The sequence below is a fragment of the Bos grunniens genome, chromosome 1 (genome assembly GCF_055505025.1).
Source record: "Bos grunniens cultivar Pamir isolate PY7600 chromosome 1, Bosgru_T2T1.0, whole genome shotgun sequence".
NCBI lineage: Eukaryota > Metazoa > Chordata > Mammalia > Artiodactyla > Bovidae > Bos > Bos grunniens.
In genome coordinates this window covers 85,579,974-85,605,993 of record NC_141165.1, presented here as the reverse complement: position 1 = coordinate 85,605,993, position 26,020 = coordinate 85,579,974, and the positions used below count along the sequence as shown (strand labels likewise).

The window sequence follows — 26,020 nt, the reverse complement described above, 5'->3', positions numbered from 1 at the left end:
AACCTTTTCTTAAAAAGGCAGATGCTTACCTAAATGGAATATTTAGCAAATTTTTACCCAGGTGGGCAAAGGATTGGGCCCGGTCTGGTTAAGGAACTCTGCTGGGATAAGCAATGGGGTTTTTAATCATATACAGATGGCATGTCAAGTTGGAATCTGGAGGATCCTAAAATGGAGAGCCTGCTGTCCCCACACATTGGCTCACCCTCATGGGACATTTACTGAGAGTACTACTGAAATGCAGGAAGCTGGACACTGAGTTGGAGAAGCAGTGAAACATTTCTACAGTGTCACATTTCTTATATCTTAAAGTTCTGGTGGTGGAATGGACCTATGAAAGTTACAGAACTAGTACCATCCACATGATACCTGAAAACTGAAGTAAGCTGAAAGTAACTAATGTTACTAGCTCTAAACAAACAACCCCTAATTGATTAGTTTCCTTCTAGCTTCTTACAAGGAAAATAACATAGCTTCAGTCTCAATGGTTCTTTCATCATCGCTTAAAGCACAAAACAAACAAATTCAAGATATGGCAAGAATCAAAAAAACATGAATAAGAGAAGATTAATAAAAGTAGATCCACAGCAGAACCAGAGAAGACACAGATGTCAGAACTAAAAGAAAAGGCGTTTAAAATGGCAACTTTAAACATATACAACATATTAAATACAAATGATCCTACTGTTCTGCCAGGTCCTCCAACTTTCTCCAATCCCTCAGCCATGGCATCGACTACTAATTAATGACAGCACTTTTTCCTTCAACCTGTTACTAGATTTCTTAGCAAAGACCTCTAAATACAAAATATCAACAAAAGTAGGTATCAGGGAAAAAAAAATCTATTTGGTCAAAAGGTAGGCTTTTTCAGTCACAGGGTTCATGAAGAAATGTAAAGATACCACTTTGAAATGGAGCAGTGGACAAATCAAACTTAGTAAGTAGGTGAAAATGTGTCTTTGATGCCTCCCTCCCATCTAATTAAAAAAACACTTTCTGGTAAGGATCTCCAAGATGAATTTAAATTCTACCTCCCAGGAAAATGTGCCCAAAAGAAGTAAGTGCTTATGTCCACAAAAGACTTCTACAAAAAAGTTCAAAGCAGCTTTACTCTTTACAGTCCCAAACTGGAAACAATACAAATTCTAACAACAGCAGAATAAAGTTGTGGTATATTCATGAATAAGAATACTACACAGCAATAAAATGGGAAAATTTACTGACACATCCAGTGACAAACATGCTCAGCAAAAGAAACCAAAAGAGATCATATACACTGTATGACTACATTTATAAGAAGTTCAAAACTAATCTACAGTGAAAAAGGTTAGAAAAATGATTACCTCTGGGGAGGGAACAATGTTCTTCTTTTAGGAAGAACATTTAGGAAGTTAGTCCTCTGGAGTACTGAAAATGTTTTATTTTTTTATATAGGTAGTGGTCATGGTTATTAAAAAACACCAAAATGTCTACATAAGATTTGTGAGTTTTACAAAAAGAAAGTCATAACAACAATGATAATAAGGCTGTGAAGCCAGATACATGCTAATGACTGATAAACAGGAATCTCTAGGAATTATTGGAAGGTTTTTGCATACTACTAAACTGAGAAGAACTGTGATGATGAAAGCATATTTGTCTTTACTGCATGTTAACTTTAAATACCTCCTAGCATTTTGTTTATATGCCCTTTGCAAACAACCATTCTGAATTATCTTTTTAGATATTTATCTTCAACACTAGACCCAAAGTTCACCTGGGGCAAGTGTCAGAAAACATTCTCCATAAAGGGCCAGATAGTAAATATTTTCAGCTTTGCAGGTCAAATGGTCTCTGCTACCAACTACTCAAATTCTAACACTGTAACATGAAAGGAGCCAAGACAGTAAGTAAATGAATGTGGCCTGATTTGGCCCACTGGCTGTCTCAATTTAGAGCAAGAACTATACTAACCAACTTTGTTTTTCCGTTTCTAGCTTATATACAGATTACTTCATGTACAATAGGGTACTCAGCAAACCAAAGCTGAAGGTAATCTTAAAAATGATCTCTTCTAATCCCTTCATTTTATAGTGAAAAACCTGTAGTCTAGAGGTTAAAATTTTGCTCACTATCATCACTGTTTGGGCAGTGCTTCCTTTTGGTAAACACATGAAGACTTACATCCCTATTTAATACTGATTTGAATTTCAAATCAAGTAACATATCAAATTAAATAAATATCAAAACAATTTTTACTTTAGAAAAATATCTTTACTGGTAGAACTTTTTAGTTTGCTTTTAAGCCATCTATACAAGCTTTGAATCATACCACCATACAGAATCAATCAAGTGACTACTTAAATCCTATCATGTAAAATAAGAAGCTAAGATTTTTGTTTCAAGATCCAAGTTTCTCTAAAAGCCAAAAATCGTGACAATGAACATATTTAATGGGAGTTAACATTAGGTAATAAATATAATTTAACAATTAAGTTATCAGAGTAATATTTTATATAGTTATACTCCAAACTAATAAATACTCCAATCTAATACTTCTAAAAACGTGATCCTAGTATACGTTATTGAACACTTTTCATGACAGTAAAACAATTAGGCAACAGTAGAGGGCAGCATTTCTATACATTATTAAAATACTTTCTAATACTTTCTAAAATCTAATAAACTTAAAATGTCTATACTAAGACTTTCTTTAAAAAGTTCTCACACTCCTTTCAAAGCTGCTGGCTAACACACAATTTTAATACAACCCAGCACAAGTAAAAGTGCTCCGATGTATAATTATGAAAGACATTTCTGTTCATAATTCTCAAACTGATAAGCCAAAACAATTTAACATTTCTCTGATGATTTATTAATTACCATTATCAGTTACCCACTTAAATAGTTGAGTATCCACTGGAATCACAAATAAATATTTTTTCCCACATAGGGACAATCCTTTTTCTTTATTCACATAAGATGGTTACATACTAATCACCAAAAGGATATATAGTAAAAAAACTTTTGGCAATCAGAGACTCAAGGAGCTGTCTCCAAAGACAGCTATTATCATTAACTCCAAGATCCAAAATAAAAGCAGCAAAAGAAGAGGTAAATAAAGCAGAAACAGGTGTAAAAGTATCTTTAAAACTCATCCTTTTTCATTTTCCTTTATTCCTAATTCCAACTTGCCTTCATATAGAACTGTACCTAATAACCACCCTTAACAAAGAAAGAGAGCCAATACACTATTCATAAAAGGCAGGGAACAAGAATTATAAGAGGGAACACCAACAGTGTAAGGGCAGAGAGAAAGATTCAGAAAAGACTGTTGTGACTAACTAGAAGGCTATATTCTCTTACGACTTAATAAAAATTATTAAAAATATCTGATAGTTATTAAAGTCTTACTATTTCACACACTTGACAGTATATAATTATTACTCAATTAATCTTTAACAACCCTATGAAGTAGGTGCCATTATATCCCTATTTTAGAGATGTGGAAACAAAATGCAGAAGGAATAAATGACTTGTCCAGGAATCAAGTGTTGGGCCAGAGCTTGAGCTCTTAAATATTATCCTTTATTCTCTGCCCAAACTAACCTGCACAATTTCAGCTGAGTGATTTCTTCAGAATGCAGACCAAAAGGAATTTGAAAAGTGAGAGAGTGATAAAATAAGAAGCTTTAGTTATTCATTTTAAAGTTCAACTGTAAAAGCATAAGCAAAAATAGGCAGTACTTGAAAGCAATCTCTAGTCCCTTTTATAAAATGATACAGTATAGTCATTGTTCTGTATCTACAGATGCAGAACCTGAGATTATGGAGAGCCAACTGCACTTATTTAGAGGCTGTTCCCAATATCAAAATACTTTCTCAGACTCTAAATTGATTCTAAAGTCTATGTGTGCAGACAAACAAGAATCATCTTTTTTTTTTTTTTTTAAAGAAAAAACTCAAAAACAGAGAAGCAGAGAATAACTATACTAGATGTTAGGGCATACTAAAAAACTTCAGCAGGTATTAATAAAAGCCATCAAGTTGGTTCTTAAATGGACAAATCAATGAAACAGAATTCAATATCCAGAACAGACCCAAACATATGGGAATTTATTTGTCAAACAGTGTCATTTCAATCCAGGGGGATAAATATAAACTTTTGAATAAATGATGCTGGAACAAATGGGTAGCCATGGGGGAAAATATTACGCTGCTTCTACAACTAACACTATACTACTACTACTACTACTACTACTACTACTAAGTCGCTTCAGTCGTGTCTGACTCTGTGCGACCCCACAGACGGCAGCCCACCAGGCTCCTCTGTCCCTGGGATTCTCCAAGCAAGAACACTGAAGTGGGGTGCCATTTCCTTCTCCAATGCATGAAAGTGAAAAGAGAAAGTGAAGTCGTGTCCAACTCCTAGCGACCCCATGGACTGCAGCCTACCAGACTCTTCAGCCCATGGGATTTTCCAGGCAAGAGTACTGGAGTGGGTTGCCATTGATCAAGATAATCTTCAAATGGCTCTAAGACTTAAAAATGAAATCTTATATAAAACAGTGAAAGGACACCTGGGTGAATTATTTATAACTCTGGAATATGAATGTGGAAGGTTTTACTATGACTCAAAATTCAGAAGAAAGAGAAGGGGAAAGGAGGGGAGGCCTAATAAACAAAGTATGGGGAAAAAATCTTGCTACTCATATTATGGACAAAGGTTAAACCCCCTGTTATATAAAAAGCTCCTAGAAACTAAGAAAAAAAAAGATCAACAACGCAAAAGAAAAAAATATGAAATTTAATAAACCTTGCTTAAACACATGAGAAATGCAAATTAAAACTACATTTATCTACCATTTCTCACTCAAGAAGCTGGCAAAAATACAAAAAATGTGCAAATACATTCTGTCGACAAAGTTGCAGGGAAATAATATATAATCACTCTCGTACATTGCAAAATGACACAACCTAAATGGAAGAGAATCTGACAATAGCTACCTAAATTACCTAAACCAGCAATCCTATATGAAACAGATACATATGCACAAATATAAAATGATACACAAAGTTTTTTTTTTTCACTGAAAAAATATTAACAGTAAAAGGTTAGAAATAACTTTGGTGCCTAGTAAAAATATATTTATAGCTTGTGAAAATCTGGCATTTTTCATGATATATAATACTTGTTATATATCCAACTTTCATCTCTCTCCAATGAGAAGCAGCTGTTACAGGTTATTTATTAAAAGCCCAAGTTTTATTAAGGAAACTATGATATATCAAAACAACTAAACTACACATTTCTATAAAAATGAATGAGAAAAAAATTATGTGTACTAAAATGGAGAACCCTTCAGGATACTGTAAGTAAAACCAGCAAGGGGCAAAAGATTATATAAATATAAAACAAACTACTGTCATATAGGGAAAGGGAGATATAAAACATTCTTAATTTTTGTATACGCACAAACAATGGAAAGAAATAAATACAAATAAAAGTAGTTTCCTATGGGGACCAGAACTGGAAGGGACAGAAGTGAGACAGATATACAGTTTTTTCTTGTTGATGATTTTTGACTCCTGAGTTTGAGTAATATATGAGTTTATTATCTACTCAAAAAAATGTTTAAAAAATTCAGGGGTAAATAAGTGAAGGGTTGGAGGTTGTATGGAATGGTTGTTACAATCAATAATCTAAGTCTACTTAATTAAAATTTACTTCCTCTGGTCAAACTGGAATAGGACAGCACAGATACACAACATTCTCATCACCGCATCAAGTCCCACTAGACAGTACTCAACTTTTTAGTCAGCATTTTGCAGTCTAGAGATGGAAGTAAGCCCTATAAAATGAAAGAGAATTAGATTCTCCCAGACTAAGTATAAGCAATAAAAAAATAATTATATATACAACCATTCAAAAAAATCAGTCAAATACTTAAGTGACTAGTAGGCAAGTATCAAGACAAGATGATGTAGTCCATCCCCACCATAAACTAAGAAAGAGGTGGAAAACACTGGGAAGACAGGCCATTGTCTGGGTCATTCTGAATTTATAATATAGAAAGATGAATAAATTTTAGTGACTATTTTCCAGCATATCAACATAAAACCATATTAAAAATAGGACTAAATACAAACTAAAATATTCACTTATTTTTTTTAATCCACAAGTTTGGAATACCAATGCCAAAGCCTCATTCATTCAACAATTATTTACTGAGTATCCACTACATGTAGATACTCAGACACTTGGTCAGGCCTCGGGAATATCATAAGAATAAAAGTCTTATTTTGTAAAGTTTATAGTTCAGTGAAAAAACATACACTAATATAAAATCACACAAATACATGATATACTGCATGATATAGAGGAAAAGTACAGAACACTTATAGAAGTAAAAGAACCTTACTTACTAATCGTGGGCACAAGGAAGGCTTCTCTCAAGAAATAATCTATAAACGGAAACTGAAGGGTTGGATGGTTTAGTTGCTAAGTTGCATCTGACTCTTGTGGCCCCAAGGACTGTAGCCTGCCAGGCTCTTCTGTCCATGGCATTTTCCAGGCAGTAATACTGGAGTGGGTTGCCATTTCCCTCTCCAGGGTATCTTCCCGACCCAGGGACCAAACCCAGGTCTCCTGCACTGCAGGCAGATTCTTTACCAACAGTAAGATTTAGAAGCAAGGACTTGCAAACAGGAAATTATTATGCATGAAGATTTCAAAGAAGAAAATCACCTCAAAAGAGCTGAGAGGAAGAAAAAAAAGACCTGTAAATAGAAATAATGAAAACTTGGTTCACAACTCCTAAAACATATGTATTGGCAACCCCTTAACTGGAAGAGACTCTCCAAGACAGCAAAGACTTCAAATACTACCCTAACAGAATTTAATATGTACTCCAAGTTTTGGCAAACAAGTTGAATAATAACAATAACAACAGCTTGTATTGAGTAAGAGAATAAAATATGAACACTCCTTTCCTCCTAAAAAGCTTAATCAAGAACTCAAGAAACATTTTTTTCTTTACAGGTCTTTCTCCTGGCAACTAAACTTCCACTAAATGACCCTACAATGACTAGCCTCGTCTACCTGATCAACAAACAGGTATAACAAAAGATGGAGAAAGACAGGATTCTACTGCAAGAAATTACTAAAGTTAAGCAACTCCCTTTCTCAAAAGTTAATCGACAGCTGGGAAAACTCTGTACTAAAGAATAAGAATGCCCTTAGCTGCAGCTGCAGTTTATACACAGTGCTTATCACTAACAAAAGAAAACATATTGTATACAATACTCCCAAATCACTATTGTTGGCTCTTGTATGCTTTGAGTTAATCTTCCCATTGTGATAATGAGCCTGACAAAACTACACATCTCTTCCTGGCCTTCCAATGTTATTAACTCTCCATCAACTGACATATATTTACAAAAGAGCTAATTAAGAACACAAGGATTTACAAACACAAAAACCTCTTACACATTATGTGGAAAAGCACAAAATAAAATATTGCATCCAAACTGATTAAATTACATAAAGATCTATGTATGTATACTAACAATAAAGAAATACTGCCACAAGAGAAATGCTTGCTAGGGTCTTTTCCCACATAAAAAATGTAAATGCAGAATAATATTTTTAAAAATGCAAACTGAAGACGAAATACATTTTCATTTCCCATTCAGAGGCAAAACAAACATTACATTTGTGTTTAAAATGTATTAAAACAGAGAAACAACTACAGCTATTTATGATTATCTTAAATTAGTAAATGGCATTAATACTACTGTAAATACAGGCCAAAATTTGGCTGTTCAGTAACAGTGATGATTTACTCATCACAGCTCACAACCTAGCTATTTGTAAAGGTTTTAAAATAAGAGTCTTCACTGTGAAGAATATAGTTATTGTTGGGCGGGGGGTGGCCAGGGGGAGGATGGAAGCCCAGAAAACTAATCATCATTGCTTTAGCTCAACCCACATGCCTGTTCTTAAGGGTATCCATGGTAGCAGTGATGCAACATGCCTACCTAGCTCACCATGCCTACACAAGTGGGAGAAAGGGGAGGCGGATGATGAAAAAAAATTCACTTGAAAAGGTGTTTTAGTATTAACATGATAGAATTACATCAACTATATTGATAGACTTAAAAAATACATATAAAACCATAAAGCTCTCTAAAGATCAGAAAAGCAAGGAAAGGCTCAAGAGGGAAAGAAAACACTGCAGCACTTTGGCTGAAAAGAAAATTAAGATTTTTGCTCTTTCTGCTGTAGCTATTGGTTAAATATGTTCAAAGAGTTTTATTTCTAATAATAGGAGAAATCATTTTAATTTATCTCTTTCAAAAGTAACTACAAATATGTTTTAGGCTTCCTAATTTCCATCCTACATCTTTTCTATTTTTGTTTTAACAGTTACATAATAAAAACTTATTAAAACTTTTATGTATTGATTCCATACAATTTTTTTTTAATGGTAGCTCTCTTTTGCTTAAACAGGATCAAATATAAGATTCTTAAAATTTATCAAGAAAGATAGGGCAGAGAGAAGATAGACCATTTCAAAAAACCTGTAATATTAGAAATACACTATTAGAAATATTAGATATTCTATAATATTATTCTGTATTATTAGAAATATTCTATAATATTAGAAATAAAAACTAAAGTGAATGAAATGATAAAAGGTTAATCACAGACAGAATCAACCACAGACCATCACGAAAAGAACTTATATATATATTAAAAAAAAAAAAATCACTAGACTAAACCTGTGTCCCAGGCTTACTGCCCTTTAAACATTCTTTTAAGAATAGTTTGATAAGACAGTTTTACATGGAAGACATAAACAGAATGGGAGCAGACAATAAGCATGTTAGTATCTGATCAAAGCTCTTATTGTTTGAACTATAACTTTGAACAAGCAAACAAAACTAATTTCTATCAGTTTTCTTGCTTTTCCTCTTGTTGTGAAAAATAATTCACTATATAAGAACAGACTTTGCAGATTTCACAAATTTACTGATTCTTTTATTACTGAATGTAATTTAAAAATCTCAACAATTTTTGTCTATCATGTGGCATTATAAGTTTATAGAAACTCCCCCCAAAATAAATTATTCCATATTTTAAAAGCCAATGTATAAATTTTAAATGTAAGCATCTTGAATCTTACAGTCACACAATGTCCACAAACTGGTGCTCAGAAATAAAAGAAACCAAACTTAGAACTTAAGTGAAATATGTTGCACTTTGAGGAAAAATGAGAAAAAGAGACTTTGAAACAAATAACTTTTAAGGAGTTCTTGAACAAGTATAATCATTTTAAATCCAATCAACATCTTTCCAAAGGCAACACAATCAGAACTTTACTATTCTCCTTTAAAAAAAACTTACTATATTTGCAATAAATAAAGGAGAGAATCCAGAAAATGTTCTCAAAATGAGTTATATTTTCAACCAGTACGACATATGGGGACATAAAAAAAAGTAGAGGGGAGAACTTTGAGAATATATTTAGAAGATATAATTAGGGCCCTATAAACCTTTGCTGTTGGGAGAAAGCCTTCCTATAAACCACAGGGGGAAAATATCCATTTAATAAACTACTTTTAGCTATCTGAAACACACTTCAGAATATTACCTTTCCTAAAGGAAATAAACTAAGCATCATATGGATTCAAATTTCAAATATATAACAATGGTTACACTTTATTTTTTAAATATATTATAAACAAAAAAGTCTCTCACGGTCTGTCACTAACAAACATAGAAAGCATACTGTATCTTACCTTTGTAGTTACAATGCACAGGCAATCCATTACTCTACCATTACAATACTTAATACATAAGCAGTTTATTGCAAGCTATAAGTTGCCTATATGAATAAAAAATAAAAATAAAGTTGTGAGATAAAACCACTGATGAAAAGTTATAACTGTGACAAGATCTCTCCAGGATCCATTCTTAGAGGTAGCAATTTTTCTACTACCTGAAATACAGGAAACCAGAATGTGTCACGTGCCCTACAATCTTCTTTATGTAATCTATATTTGAAGAACTTGAAATTATCCCACAAAACACTGTGGAAGTCGTCAGGGTTTATTCCACAAGAGATCACTGCTGCTTCAGATGCTATTTCATTAATCCCTCTTTTAAAGATATGAGGTTGACAGGGAGTCATCTGATGAAATGTTCCACAAAATGTTCCCGATATAAATTTAAAATTCCTTCTCCATGTTTGCTACAGTTTGGATATTCGAAAAGAAAAAAAAAATCACTAAAAAGGAAAAAAAAAATTGTAAGCAAACATTTCTTTCACTAAACCATTTCAGCAACTGCAGCTTGCAAAGTAATGACTTTCTCAGGCAGTAATGAATGGAATATTCCATGTGGTATTTTTGAGAAGGGGGGAAAAGAAGAACAAAATGCAATAATTTAAAATATTATCTCTAAAACTTACTTCTTTTCCCTTTAAGAAAAAATGGTAATAGTAACATTTACCAATGTAGTCAGATATTAACTTTAGTGCCCCACTAAAACTATTTCACTTAATCCCTTAAAAAAAAAAGCCACCACCACAAAAAGATAATTGTAACTAAGTACCATTTCAAACTCCTCAAGAAGACTTTGTTTTTAACCCAGAAGTAGCCTAACTTTGTGAATTCATGTCCTGTCCTCAAATTCATTGGAAACAGAGCTACATAGGCTGACAGGGGACATGGCATACTGCTGCAACTGGCTTTGAGTTTCCTAATCTTGCAGTCACACTCCCCTGTAAAAATGTGTAATAATGAAGAGTATTACCTGCAATTTCTGTCCACAAGGTTTCCTCATGATGAGGAAATTATACAGATATTATAAATTGCCTCAAATTCAAACAAGTGAACTGCTCCAATTTGCTTTTTATGTCATGGGCTGCAACAGCAACTTTCACACTAAACCGAGTTTCATTATAAAGGATTATGCAAAAGAGTTAATACATGTATGTCACTTAGTACCTTCACATCATTATTGTTATTATTGATTGGCTATCAGGTGACAGCCTTTTGTTTCAAGTCTGATACACCTAAGACAGATCCAATGGGATTTTATCTTGAACACAATCTAATGGGACTGTTGTAAGGATTAACTAACTAAGGCACAGCACTTAAAATAATGCCCATCTTTCTAAGCGCTTAGTACAAGCCAGTTACAGCTATATATCTACATACATGCACATGCAACTATAAGGCTTGAAGGGTGGGCAGAAGTAAATTTCATCATTGGCCAACACATCCTTTCCTCCAAGCAGAACAGGTATCTTGGGAATTACCTACTCAGTTAGAGACTGAGAGTATCTGCTTTTTCCCACACACCCCAACAATCATTTGTTTGCTCTCAAGACAAAAAAGTAAAGCCCACTCATGGGTCATGATTCCTTAAACAAAGTTTACCATTTTAGAAAGAACACTGAAAACATTATAGGTAATATCTAACTACTAAGCACTACAGACGGCAAAGCGTCTGCCTACAATGTGGGAGACCCGGGTTTGATCCCTGGGTCGGGAAGATCTTCTGGAGAAGGAAATGGCAACCCACTCCAGTACTTTTGCCTGGAAAATCCCATGGACAGAGGAGCCTGATAGGCTACAGTCCATGGGATCGCAAAGAGTCGGACAAACTGAGCAACTAAACTTTCTTTCTTTCTGTGAGGGAAAATAAAGGGCTTTGTGAAACGCTTTAGCTAGTTTCTCCCTTAGGGTTCTGTGTAATTTTTATTATCTATTAGTATACCCTATAGAGAGAAGGCATTCCTAAGTTTGGCAGACCTCATGACAGTGGAGATTGAAAATCACTGTATCAAGAGTCAGAAACAGTGCTTCAGCCCATTAACAGAACTGAAACTGTGTAACTTTAAGTAGTCATTGCTATTGCTATTGCTAAGTCACTTCAGTCGTGTCTGACTCTGTGTGACCCCATAGACGGCAGCCAACCAGGCTCTCCCGTCCCCAGGATTCTCCAGGCAAGAACACTGGAGTGGGTTGCCATTTCCTTCTCCAATGCATGAAAGTGAAAAGTCAAAGTGAAGTCACTCAGTCATGTCCGACTCTTAGCGACCCCATGGACTGCAGCCTACCAGGCTCCTCCATCCACGGGACTTTCCAGGCAAGAGTACTGGAGTGATTTGCATTCTTAGGCAAATTCAGATGAAACTTCAAACTGACTCAATTAACATATAAATATTTAACAACATATTATTAAAAATATATCTAAAATACTGTTTTATTCTACTCACATTCAGAAAACAATTTTGGTCAAACTTCACATTCACCTTAAATGTTAGGGTCATGATTATAACTACAACCACTTTTTAAATTAATTCTTCATTTTGCTCAATTTCACTTCCATCTAAGTTGTTTAGATACAGCACTTTTAATCCATGTATTAATATATCACCTTACATATCTCAAATCACTGTTAGTACCTATTCACAGATACTAATTGATTTTCCCTATTTGTTTTCTCAGTATATATTATAACCTCTATAATATAACCACTTACTATATTATTCTTTAGTATACTTTTTAATTTTCAAAAAAAGCTTACACATACTATCCAATGCCTGCAGTTTTTAAGGTCATACTCAGGAATAATTATTTAATCTGTGTTAACTTCTACACTCACTGCATCTTTTACAAACATCCAAACTGACAGTGATTAAGGACATTTCAAGTCAATATCTTCTTCTTAAATAGTCATTTGCTGTGCAAACTATTGATAACTTATAACTATAAATTATAAACTTCTAACTTTAAAAATTTATAGTATTGATAATTATAAATATTATAATATTGATAATATTGATAATTATAATATGAGCAACCTTAGAGGTTTCAAATACAAGCCTTTGGGATGTCAACACCTCACCTAATATTCAGGCACAAAAGATATTTAACAGTATTTTAGAAAATCAATAGCTGTCTATATAGGCAATTGTTTCCAACCATAATAGAGTAATAGGGAACAGTTTAACTCTCCTACCTTAAAACAACTAAAAAATAGGACAAATAAGGAATAATGATTTTCAGATACTGAACAAAATCCCATAAATGCCCAGAAACTGCCTGGAAAAAGTTTCCACACTGCAGCAGAAGGATGGGGAAACTAAACAAAGTCCAGCAATCTAAGATAAGGAGCCAGAGTTTAGAATTCAGGAAGGTCAAGGTGTCTAAAATTCACAGATAAGAGTACCAGAAAGAAGAGGTGCATAGCATGAGATCCACAGATCTGCAGAGTTCTTCTTGAGTCTTTATTATACCCATTAGTCATATATATAAGGAAACTTGAGGCTGAGGAAAGAACCCTAGGTGGAACAATCCCAAAACTCATAAAGGGCTAAGAAGAATGGAAAAACTCCTAATATACAGGCTCTGGGTGGAGTACTCAGAAGAGTACTGGGACAAAATTAACCCTATACTGAAGGGTGCTTGGTCCCACTAAAAAAAGACTGAATGCAAGTTTCAAAAGGAGCAAGCTCTTTCCAAGTAATTTAACTGTATCTCAAACCAAATCTCAAGAATATTTAAGAGAACACAAAAATGCTGAGGACCTGAAAAGGTAAAATTTATAACATCTGCCAAATCTAATTTAAAAAATTATCAGGTATACAAAGAAGAGGTAAATATAACCTGGAGAGGAGAAAAGGCAATCAACAAAAAGAACCCAGACCTGCAGAAACAAGACTAACAGACACCGAAGACAAATTTATGGTTTCCAAAAGGGAGTGAAGAGGGGGAGAGGGACAAACAAATTAGGGATATGGGATTAACAAACTAGTACTAAACATAAAACAGGTAAGTAACAAGGATTTACCTGTATAGCACAGGAAAGCATACCCAATATCTTATAATAACCTATAATAAAGTATAATCTGCAAAAAGAAAAAAGAATCACTATGCTGCACACCTGAAACACAATATCATAAATCAACTTCAATAGAAACAAACAAATAAAAATCCAAACGACAGATGACAGAATTAGCACTCAAAGATATTTTAAAATTATTATAAACCTATCCCATATGTTCATGAATACAGAGGAAAGCATGAACATCTTAGTATATGTGCTGCTGAAGCGAGCACATGCATGAACATCTTAATGAGACATGGAAAATAAAAAAGGAATCAAATTAAACTTCTAGAGATAAAAATTCAAATACCTTAAAAAAAACTGATTAAATGAGATTAACACTTCAGAAAATTCATGAAGTGAAAACATAACAGAAACTGTCCAAAATACAACACATAGAGGAAAAAAGACTAAAAAAACATGAATCACATCAATGAGCTATGGGACAAATTCAATCAACCCGATAAACGCCTGTTTATACAGTCCCTAAAAAAAAAAAAAAAAAAAGAGAGAGAGAGGGTAACAGAAAACAATATTATTGAAATAATGGATAAAAACTTTCCATTATTTGGCAAAAACTATAAACACAGATCCAAGAAACTCCACAAATCCCAAAGACATGAAGAAAATTGTACAGTGGAAAGTGTAAAGAAATGGCAAGCATCAAACTCAGGACACTGATTCATTCTGGGGGATGAAGCAGAGAAGGTAATCAGGATGGAAAATAAAAGATCGTCAACTATATAACATTTCCTTTTCTTAAGCTAGGTAACAGGTACATGCATGCATTCGTCAGTTGCCCAGTTGTGTCCTACTCTTTGGGACCCCACTGACTGTAGCCTGCCAGGCTCCTCTGTCCATGGAATTTTCAGGCAAGAATACTGGAGTGGGTTGCCATTTTCCTCCTCCAGGCGATCTTTCCAAACTAAGGATTGAACCTGTGTCTCCTGTGTCTCCTGCACTGCAGGCAGATTCAAAATAGTCTCTTCAGATTTCTGTGTAACTATAATCTTTTTTTTCTAGTAACACACAAAAAGAAGATAATCAACAAGACAGTTGCCAAGAAGACAAAAAATTTTCAAAAACAGATTGTAGCAAACACCACCAAAAGAAATCAGGGAAGGTAAAAAATCCACCTGCCAATGCGGGAGACGTGGTTTCGATTCCAGGATCAGGAAGATCCCCTGCAGAAGGAAATGGCACCACTCCAATTCTTGCTGGGAAAATCTCATAGACAGAGGAGCCTGGCAGGTTACAGTCCATGGGATCACAGAGAGTTAGACACAACTCAGTGACTGAGCAAGGGCAAAGGGCTAGCGACACTGAAGAGGGATTTTATGTTCTTTATCCTTTGCTATACTGATAAATTACTGAGTATGCAACATTTTAATAAAAACAGTAAGATTATTTTATAAATCTACCATTTACTGAGAACTTCACTTTATATCAGACTCTGATTTAAGTTTTACATAAATTATTCCCCTCATACACTCTCTTACAGATGGTGGTAGTGGTAAAGAATCCACCTTCCAATGCAGGAAATGCCAGAGCGGCGGGTTAGATCCCTGGGTCGGGAAGATCCCTTGTAGTAGGAAATGGCAACCCACTCCAGTGTTCTTGCCTGGAAAAGTCCATGGGCAGAGGAGCCTGGCGGGCTATAGTACACAGGGTCGCAAAGAGTCAGACATGACTGAGCATGCTCACACCACCACCATCCCATCTCATACATAAAAGCACCAAAGGAAGGGAGTTCTGTTTTCACCTTCACTTTATAGATGAAGAAACTAAAAGCAGTTAGGCAATCTGCCCTATATTTATAATGTAATGCAACAGATCTAAACACAGACATATAAGAAAATTCTTACGGAACGATACACAGTTCTCATTTTAAATATATAAGAGCTAAATAATATACTATATACTTATTAACATACAGAATTTGTTGAATAAATATATATCAAATGGTTGAAAGTGGTTGTCTCAATGAAAGAATATTTTAAAAAGGACTGACGTTCAACAATGTACACCTCTCTGTACATATATGTTTTAAGATATGCCTGAATTATCTTTGTAATCAGATTTTTTTTTTAAGTAAATAACTGAAAAAGATAGCAATTCCTGTGGAAAAGAAGCATCAGAAGCCAGGTTACAGTGCTGGCTTCAGCAGCACATATACTAAAACTGGAACCATACAGAGAAGATTATCATGGCCCCCGCACAAGTATGACATGCAAATTCATGAAGCCATCCATATTTTTATACCTATGGCTGATTCATGTTGATGTATGGCAGAAATCAACACAATATTGTAAAGCAATTATCCTTCAATTAAAAATAATTTTTTTTAAGAAGCCAATTACAGAATATTGGGAATGAGAAGGACAGAATGGAAAAATATAAACTACTTTTTTCAAGAAACTTAACTAGGAAGAGAAGGAATACTACAGGGTCCTACTGAGAACTTTTCCTATTTGTCTGTTTTCTTTTAATGGAATCTTTGAATGTATTTATAGGGTAAACGGAAAAAGGAAACAAAGGTCCAAGAGAGGATAAGGTTATAGAGATTACATGAGGAGTGGAGAGAATGAGATTTCAAAAGATAAAAAGATCAACAGTGCAATAGAAGTTTTCAATATTTATCTGAGACAGTGACTTTCACATAACTGAAAATGTATTTCTATAAAGCTGGAAATTTCTGTGGTGAGCATGTATTACTTTGGTAATCCCAACAAATGGGGAGGGTTATTTTAAATATCCATACACTTTACTGGGGAAAATGTATATATGCATTTTATTCCAACTCAAAATCCCCACATTTTTCACATTTGGAGAAACACAAGGGGGAACTTGTTTAAGAGCATATGAGGTGATAGTAATGCTCTAATACTGAAGATGGTAACAGATGCAGATATGGATAACAAATAAAATTATTTAAATGAGTTACTGAAAATGTCTTATAATCAAAACTCATAATTTAAAACTGGGGATGCCTTCTTGCACAGCATGAATCTGTAACTATTGTGGTACACTTAAGCTTTAACAGATTTTTATTTTCTTAGTAACTATAATATTTTGCCAAGTTTTCTCCTAGATTAACAGCTTGGCATAATATGGCAGTTGTTCCACTTCTCTCATAGCATTTCATTATATTTCACTTCCATTTAAAAGTTATTATTTTAGTGGTATTTCCTTTGGTTCTAGAACTGGCATCTACCATTTACACACTGAAATAAGACTGTCATAGATATAAACATAAGAACATAAAAATTACATAACAGTGAATATAAAATAACAGCATAGAGGTCATCAAAATCACCTGCGGAAACATATAATACACACGTCACTTAGTACACACACCTGTCAGCTTTGGTCTTGATGAAACTTTTCAATTACAGGGTCTCTAAGGGTTGTGCCGGAGAAGGCAATGGCACCCCACTCCAGTACTCTTGCCTGGAAAATTCCATGGACAGAGGAGCCTGGTAGGCTGCAGTCCATGGGGTCGCTAAGAGTCGGACACGACTGAGCGACTTCCCTTTCACTTTTCACTTTCATGCATTGGAGAAGGAAATGGCAACCCACTCCAGTGTTCTTTGCCCGGAGAATCCCAGGGACGGGTGAATCTGGTGGGCTGCCATCTATGGGTCGCACAGAGTCGGACACGACTGAAGCGACTTAGCAGCAGCAGCAGCAGCAGCAAGGGTTATGCATTATTTCAAGTTTTACACACTCACACCACTTAAAAACTGGAATTAAATGAGACAGCACTGTAAATCTGGTGGCAGAGAGAGGGAGTTCAAACTAGTGTCTCCAGGATGTAATGAGAGAGAGAGACATTCTGCTAGAAAAACAGAATATTAGTTAACAAGGATAAAAACCTTGAGGACACTGATGAAGGACAGAGGAAAACAAGCTGAGCACCAATACATATGATTATCAACTACTCTGAAGGCAGGAATTCAAATATGTGAAAAAATTATGAAGTTGTGCTATAAAATTTGGTCAGCTGTCTTCCAAAGCACATAGGAAGAACTGAAATGGAGGTGTGCATTAGGGATATAGAGTTACGGGATAGATGGTACCAAAGTACTGAATTTGAATAGACAAACCTCTGCTAGCAAAGTAATGTCTGTGCTTTTAAAAACACTGTCTAGATTTGTCATAGCTTTTTTTCCAAGGAGCAAGTGTCTTTTAATTTCACGGCTGCAGTCACCAACTGCAGTGATTTTGGAGCCCAAGAAAATAAGGTCTGTCATTGTTTCCACTGTTTCCCCTTCTATTTGCTATGAAGTTATGAGACTGTATGCCATGATCTTCATTTTTTGAATGTTTGAGTTTTAAGCCAGCCTTTTCACTCTCCTCTTTCATTTTCATCAAGAGGCTCTTTAGTTCCTCTTCACTTTCGACCATAAGGGTGGTATCATTATTGGTATTTCTCCTGGCAATCTTGATTTCAGCTTGTGCTTCATCCAGCCCAACATTTTGCATGCATAGAAGTTAAACAAGCAGGGTGACAATATACAGCTTTGACATACTACTTTCCCAATTTTGAATCAGTCTGTTGTTCCATGTCCAGTTCTAACTGGAGCTTCTTGACCTGCATACAGGTTTTGCAGGAGGCAGGGAAGGTGGTCTGGTATTCCCATCTCTAAGAATTTTCCATAGTTTGTTGTGATCCACACAGTCAAAGGCTTTAACGTAGTCAATGAAACAGAAGTAAATGTTTTTCTGTAATTCTCTTGCTTTTTCTATGATCCAATGGATGATGGCAATTTCGTTCTTCTGCCTTTTCTAAACCCAGCTTGTAAATTCAAATTACTAATTTTTCTCTTATTTTATTAATTATAGTGTGGTATTTTCATTGTCTAGGTAACAAATCCAATTACTAAGCAAGTTTATTAAATTAAGTCAGAGAAAAATATCTGCCTTAAAGTCTGAAATTTTAAGTTCTAATCTCAGTTTTTCCAAATGATAATATTGTAAGTTTAGGCAGTCACAACATCCCTGAATTACAGTTCACTGAATTTTAAAGCGAGTATCAGCTCTAAGTACTAAAGACCAAAATCTGACTTAACTCATATATATTAGGAGATTACTAATAGGCAAGAATCCATAATCCTGTAACATCTCAAAATATAATAATGTATGTGAAGGGGCCCTTTAAAACTACACAAGTTGAAAGTAAGATTTTTATAATGCTTTCCTATGGAACATGTGAACATTTTTTTTTAAAAAAGGAAGAAAGAACACAATGTACCAGCTTAAAAATTAATACTATAATATGTTTAGACCAGTAATGTTTCTCAAATTTTATATTACGAATTCTGATGCAAAAGACTAAAGATAAGGCTCTGTCACCTGCCTCTTTACTCTTACATACCAAAGATAATATTGCAAAGAAAAGGCATTCAGAAGGAAGAGAGAAACAGAAGTCACTATTCCAACTGATTCTAGTTCTGGGGCAGTGAAAATTCAAAATGAACTTGAGAGAACTGTGCCAGCATGCAAGAACATACTCAAAGACAAATGTATGCATGTCAAAAGGACATGGAGGGATGCCTTCAAGAGATCCTCCACATTTGGAGTAATCTGAGTATCCAAAGAGCAATAGCTGAAATCTGTATGCAGGTCAAGAACTGGACATGGAACAACAGACTGGTTCCGAATCTGGAAAGGAATACATCAAGGCTGTATACTGTCACTCTGCTTATTTAACTTATATGCAGAGTACATCATGAGAACGCTGGGCTGGAGGAAGCACAAGCTGGAATCAAGATTGCCAGGAGAAATATCAATAAACTCAGATATGCAGATGACACCACCCTTATTGCAGAAAGTGAAGAGCTCAAGAGCCTCTTGATGAAAGTGAAAGAGAAGAGTGAAAAAGTTGGCTTAAAGCTCAACATTCAGAAAACTAAGATCATGGCATCCAGTTCCATCACTTCATGGAAATAGATAGGGAAACAATGGAAACAGTGAGAGACTTTATTTTAGGGGGCTCCAAAATCACTGCAGATAGTGACTGCAGCCATGAAATTAAAAGAGGCTTGCTCCTTGGAAGAAAAGCTAAGACCAACCTAGACATCATATTAAAAAGCAAAAACATTGCTTTACCAACAAAGGTCCATCTAGTCAAAGCTATGGTTTTTCCAGTGGTCATGTATGAATGTGAGAGTTGGACTATAAAGAAAGCTGAGTGCCGAAGAATTGATGCTTTTGAACTGTGGTGTTGAAGAAGACTCTTGAGAGTCCCTTGGACTGCAAGGAGATCCAACCAGTCCATCCTAAAGGAAATCAGTCCTGAATATTCATTGGAAGGACTGATGCTGAAGCTGAAACTCCAGTACTTTGGCCAGTTGATGCAATGACTCACTGGAAAGACTCTGATGCTGGGAGGGATTGAAGGAGGGAGGAGAAGAGGACGACAGAGGATGAGATGGCTGGATGGCATCACCAACGCAATGGACATGAGTTTGAGTGAACTCCAGGAGTTGGTGATGGACAGGGAGGCCTGGCATGCTGCAGTCCATGGGGTGGCAAAGAGTCAGACATGACTGAGCGACTGAACTGAACTGACTGAACCAAATAACTGAGATAGACTGTAAACACTAAGTAAGTAACATCCTTCATGCCATAGTGATAGTTGTTGTGTTTTCTTTTTATAGTGATAATTTTATTCAGAACAGCAAGAATAAAGTGTGGGTGTAGGGCTATTTAGTCACCTCTGCAGGGGACCATCACATAAACTACTCTAAAAACTGGTCATTAAAAGAAAATATAAGCTTTACCCTATCTTTTTAGGAGAAAGTTTCAACCCTAACTGATTGGGATAAGTACTTTTTACAGAAGAACACCAACTAATAAATACAAATGGAATGATAAAATTAGAAAGGATAATCAACACATTTTGAAACTTCTAATGGAATTAAGTGATGTAGGCAAAGATCATTAATGGGCGAATCAGGTAAATATTTACTCAATACAAGGTGCTAAATTGCTACCCCCAAAGATACTTAATAACTACAAAAAGAAAATCATAACTGTACAAGGAGGATCTGGAGGTCACCATCTCTAAGTAATCATACTTAATCATCACAAGTGCAACAACCTGATATCATATGCTTCCTGCTGTGATGCAATCTAAAGTACTATATATCATTATGAAGTCTGCTTACCAAAAATGAGTCTAATCAACCTTGACATCTAACTTCTGTTATCAGAAATGTAAGACTTACTGAAATGACTTAACATGAAAAAACAGATTGCTGAACAAATACACACTATGTATTATACTGTAAGACAACTGGCATGGTCTCTTCAAAAAGCCATTTAAAGGGGTAAAAAAAGATGGGGAGGCCATTCCCCTAGATTTTAAGTGAGTAAAGACAATGTACCAGGTTTGGTATGTGCCCTCCTGACTCACTGCATTGCCTGCCCCCAGACCTTCACATCTGCTTTTCATCCTGAGCCGCCCTGGCAACACCTCGTGCCTCTGGCCTGTCGTCCACAGTTCACCCTCTCACCTTCTTACTTGCAGCTTTCCTGTAAAACCAAATACCATATCCCCCGCACCCACAAATCCACAACCCTGAAGTACAGGGGAACTGATGGTCACCAGAAGCCAGAAGAAATTCTCTATGGCTTCTCAGAGATGCTATACCCAAGATTCAGCAATCAGTCACACTTAGCGGCAGGAAGCATCCTTGTATTAGTTTTTCCTTATTTCCAGATTATTCACCTTTTCCCTTACTTGTGCTCCCTAGGAGTGAATGAACTCTCTAAATAAAGTACCTAATAAAGCATTAGCTCTCTGCCTCAAGTTCTGTTATCAAGGAAATTCAGATAAAAATTGACTTAATGATTAAATTCAGTACATGAATCTTAACTGGCTTTTTAAAAGTCCTAAAAGATAGATCAGAATCAATTGTGGATTGGAGAGATAATTTAATAATATTTATTAACTTTCTTAGGTGTGATAATAGTGTAAGGTTACACAGGAGAATGTTTGACTTTGGGAGACATATGAAGTTTTTACAAGTTAAGTGCATGATGTCTATGCCTGATTTTCAAATAGATTCCCCAAATACACATACAGAGAAAAGGCAAATGTTATAAAATATTAGTAAATGTTGACTCTACATGAATGTTTGTTGGTCTGTTCTTTTCATTTTACAAAATATCTCATAATTCAGTCACTTGGCAACTCCATTATCACATATATCCATCCTTAACTGTATTACTGAAACAGATTCCTAACAGGCCTCCTGCTCTACCCTTACTACAGTGAATTTTCAACAAAACATCCTGGATGATCCTTTTAAAGGTTAGGTTAAATGATGCCACTCCTCTGCTCCAAAACTTTGCAAATGCTTCACATGATCTGCCCCTGTCTTACACTCTGACCTAATCTCCCACTGCTCCTTACTCACTCTGCTCTAGCCCCACTGGCCATACTGCTATTTCTCATATATTCCAGCCTTCTTCTTGCCTTGGTCTTTATACTGGTTATCCCTCCAACAGTTGGATTAACTTCCAATTCTTTACACAAGTATCACCTCAATCAGGCCTACCATAAATACCCTATTGAAAATTGCAAAGCATCTCCCCCACACACAATCTGGCATCCCTGTTCCTCTTAATCCCCTACTCTTTCTTTCTTCTTATCACTTATCACCTTCTAACCTACTAGATAAATGCATGATATACAATAGGTACTCAGTATCTGTTGACTAAATGAACTGACATTCAAAATAAAATGACCAGTGACCAAAGAAGAAAAGAATTCTAAAGGATGAGTGGAGAAACAGGCAGTGGCCAAACAATTTGGGATTTGAGTCTCATGAGGGATTTTCTACTTCATTCTGAAAGGAATGGAAATCTAATCAAAGGTAATGACATAATTTGCATTTTATAAAGATAATCCTGTAAATAACTGGTCATAAATTCAAAATGGGAAAGTGTGAACACAGACAGGCCAAGAATCTAGGCAAAAAAATGAGGATGGTTTAGACTAGAGTGGCAAGAATGAGACATACTGGAATGCTGATTCATGTGAAACTTTGCAAACTGCAGCACAAATTAGATGTAAATGTGAAAGCCAAAATAAAAGCCTCTAACAAATAATACAGTAGAATATCTTTATGACCTAAGAGTTGGAAAACACTTCAAAGGGCACAAAAAGCATTAAGCATAAATTGAACTATATAAAAGAAATATTGATTATTAAAAGATTGTACTTGATAATTAAAAGATTAAAAAGAATGCTTCAGAGAGGGGAAAAAAAATACATATTATACATATACCTGACAAAGGAATCATTCCAGATAGAGACCTCCTACAAATCAGTAAGATAGAAAACATAACTCAGGAAAAAGTGTTAAAAACTTGAACACTTCAAAAAAGATAGCAAAATGAACAGTAAACATATGAAAAGGTGTTTGTTAATCTTGTTAATGAAGAAGTGCAAATACAACTATGAAGTACCAGTACACACCTACCAGAATGGATGAAATTAATAAAAAGACTAATAACAAGTGTTGACCATTACATGAAAAATGAAACTTACACATACTAGTGGCAACTATATTAATAAAAACAGGTATAATCATTTTGCAAAAGTGTTTCCATTATGTACTAAACCTAAACATATCATTTTCACAATTGGGTATATAAGCAACAGAAACGCATACACAGGTGCCCAAAAAATATACACAGTTCTGCTGTGTTATTCTAAAAATATAAATTTGTTCCAATGCAACTGATGTATTAGGGAACAATATGATCAAAGCACAAATTTCACATTTGCTTATGCACAATCCAATCTATGAGAAACACTAGGTAAGGACAGAAAATTGAACCCAGATGGAAAAAGACACATAGGAATACATAAAATGTTCATATTTCAGGCTTTAGTTAGAATGTTATGAGTCACACTGGTGGTGTAACTTCTCCTCTACTTTCAGATCAATCTCCTCACCAGCACTTCACAATAACTCACAAGCCTCAACCAGGACACACACTCCCATATCAAGCAAGATTTTTTTTCATGGTAAAATGTCATATATATTGTAATTTATGCATTTCTTAATCATTTAACATTTGCGAACCGTGCTGCCATTTTCATTAGGTCCTTAGCTTTGGTATATGTGGCACCTACAAGTTTTAAGTTTTGAGTCCTCCATTTTCTAAATATATAAGCCCTGTGATTTTTATTGAACACCTTTGCAAAGTATGGTGATTTTTAAGAAGTTAAACACTGTGCTATGGCAGATATAACCATAAAAGAATATTCAAAGCAGCACTAACCCAAAACTAGAAACAAGTGGAATATTCATCATCAACAGAATGGATAAATACAGTGTGGTTATATCATAAAATGGAATATTAAACAGCAGAAATAAACAAAAAACTTCAAATTATGAATGAAATTCACACCTGAAAAAAAGCTAGATACAAGAAGTTAGAGTACATACTATATGACTTAATATATACTTTTAAGAGAGGCAAAACTGATCTTTGGTGTTGGAAATTAAGATAGCCCTTTGAGGAAAGGGGAGTAGGTGGTGAACACAAAAGGGAAGAGGGAGATTTGGGGGTACTGGTATATTTCTTTTTTAAAATTGAAATATAAAGGACATACTATAAAATTCACCAAATTCTAAAGTGCACAATTCAGTGGTTTTTAGTATATTCACGGAGTTTTGCAACCATTATCACTGTCTAATTCCAGAACCCATTAGCAGTCATTCCATTTTTCCCCCTGACCTGATATATTCACAATGCAGTAATTCATCAAGCTGCTAAGTTGCTTCAGTCACGTCCGACTCTGTGCAACCCCAGAGACGGCAGCCTACCAGGCTCCTCTGTCCCTGGGATTCTCCAAGCAAGAGAAGTGGGTTGCCATTTCCTTCTCCAATGCATGAGGGTGAAAAGTGAAAGTGAAGTCGTTCAGTCGCATCCAACTCTTTGCGACCCCATGGACTGCAGCCCACCAGGCTCCTCCGTCCATGGGATTTTTCCAGGCAAGAGTACTGGAGTGGAGTGCCATTGCCTTCTCCTTTCATCAAGCTATACATTTATAATTTGTGGACCTTTACGTATGAATATTACATAGTACTTCCATAAACGTATAAAGTTACTGTTTAGAAGACTTCAGATTAAACCTGGTAGACTGAATATATGCTTTAACTCTACTATCTCCTAACTCAAATTAAAGCAGGTGGATTATTTTACAGCATTAAATACAAGGTCAAACAGAAAGGGAAAAGAGATATCCTCCCTATACCACTGAGTCAGGTAATTTTGCTCCCATAAAAATGAACTCACAAGGGCTGAAAAGGGGGACCGAAAGACAGCAGAGACAACTGAAAACAAGACTACATTACTGAAAGTGGATTTCCTGTGTATTATGTTTGCTCTATTGTTGTTCAGTTGCTAAGTCATGTTTGACTCTTTGTGACCCCATATCCTACAGCACATCAGGCTTCCCTGTCCTCCACTATCTCCCAGTTCAGTTCAGATCTGTCGCTCAGTCATGTCTGACTCTTTGCAACACCATGAACAGCAGCACACCAGGCCTCCCTGTCCATCACCAACTCCCGGAGCCCACCCAAACTCATGTCCATTGTGTCGATCATGCCATCCAACCATCTCATCCTCTATTGTCCCCTTCTCCTCCTGCCCTCAATCTTTCCCAGCATCAGGGTCTTTTCAAATGAGTCACCTCTCTGCATCAGGTGGCCAAAGTATTGGAGTTTCAGCTTTAGCATCAGTCCCTCCAATGAACACCCAGGACTGATCTCCTTTAGGATGGACTGGTTGGATCTCCTTGCAGTTCAAGGGACTCTCAAGAGTCTTCTCCAACACCACAGTTCAAAAGCATCAATTCTTCAGTGCTCAGCCTTCTTTATAGTCCAACTCTTACATCCATACATGACTACTAGAAAAACCATAGCCTTGACTAGACGGACCTTTGTTGGCAAAGTTATGTCTCTGCTTTTAAATATGCGGTCTAGGTTGCTCTTAACTTTCCTTCCAAGCAGTAAGCGTCTTCTAATTTCATGGCTGCAATCATCATCCCCAGTGATTTTGGAGCCCAGAAAAATAAAGTCAGCCACTGTTTCCACTGTTTCCCCATCTATT

The 26,020-nt window shown here is 35.5% G+C and overlaps 1 protein-coding gene and 1 non-coding gene across 29 annotated transcripts in view; one reads left to right on the top strand and one right to left on the bottom strand.

Annotated features, from left to right (window-relative positions):
• Positions 1-26,020, bottom strand: part of DLG1 (discs large MAGUK scaffold protein 1) — a 274,757-nt gene that overhangs the window by 218,343 nt on the left and 30,394 nt on the right. The window lies entirely within an intron of this gene.
• On the top strand, positions 16,034-16,140 carry LOC147379808 (U6 spliceosomal RNA). Its single transcript, XR_015135464.1, has one exon. It is a non-coding gene; the product is annotated as a U6 spliceosomal RNA (small nuclear RNA).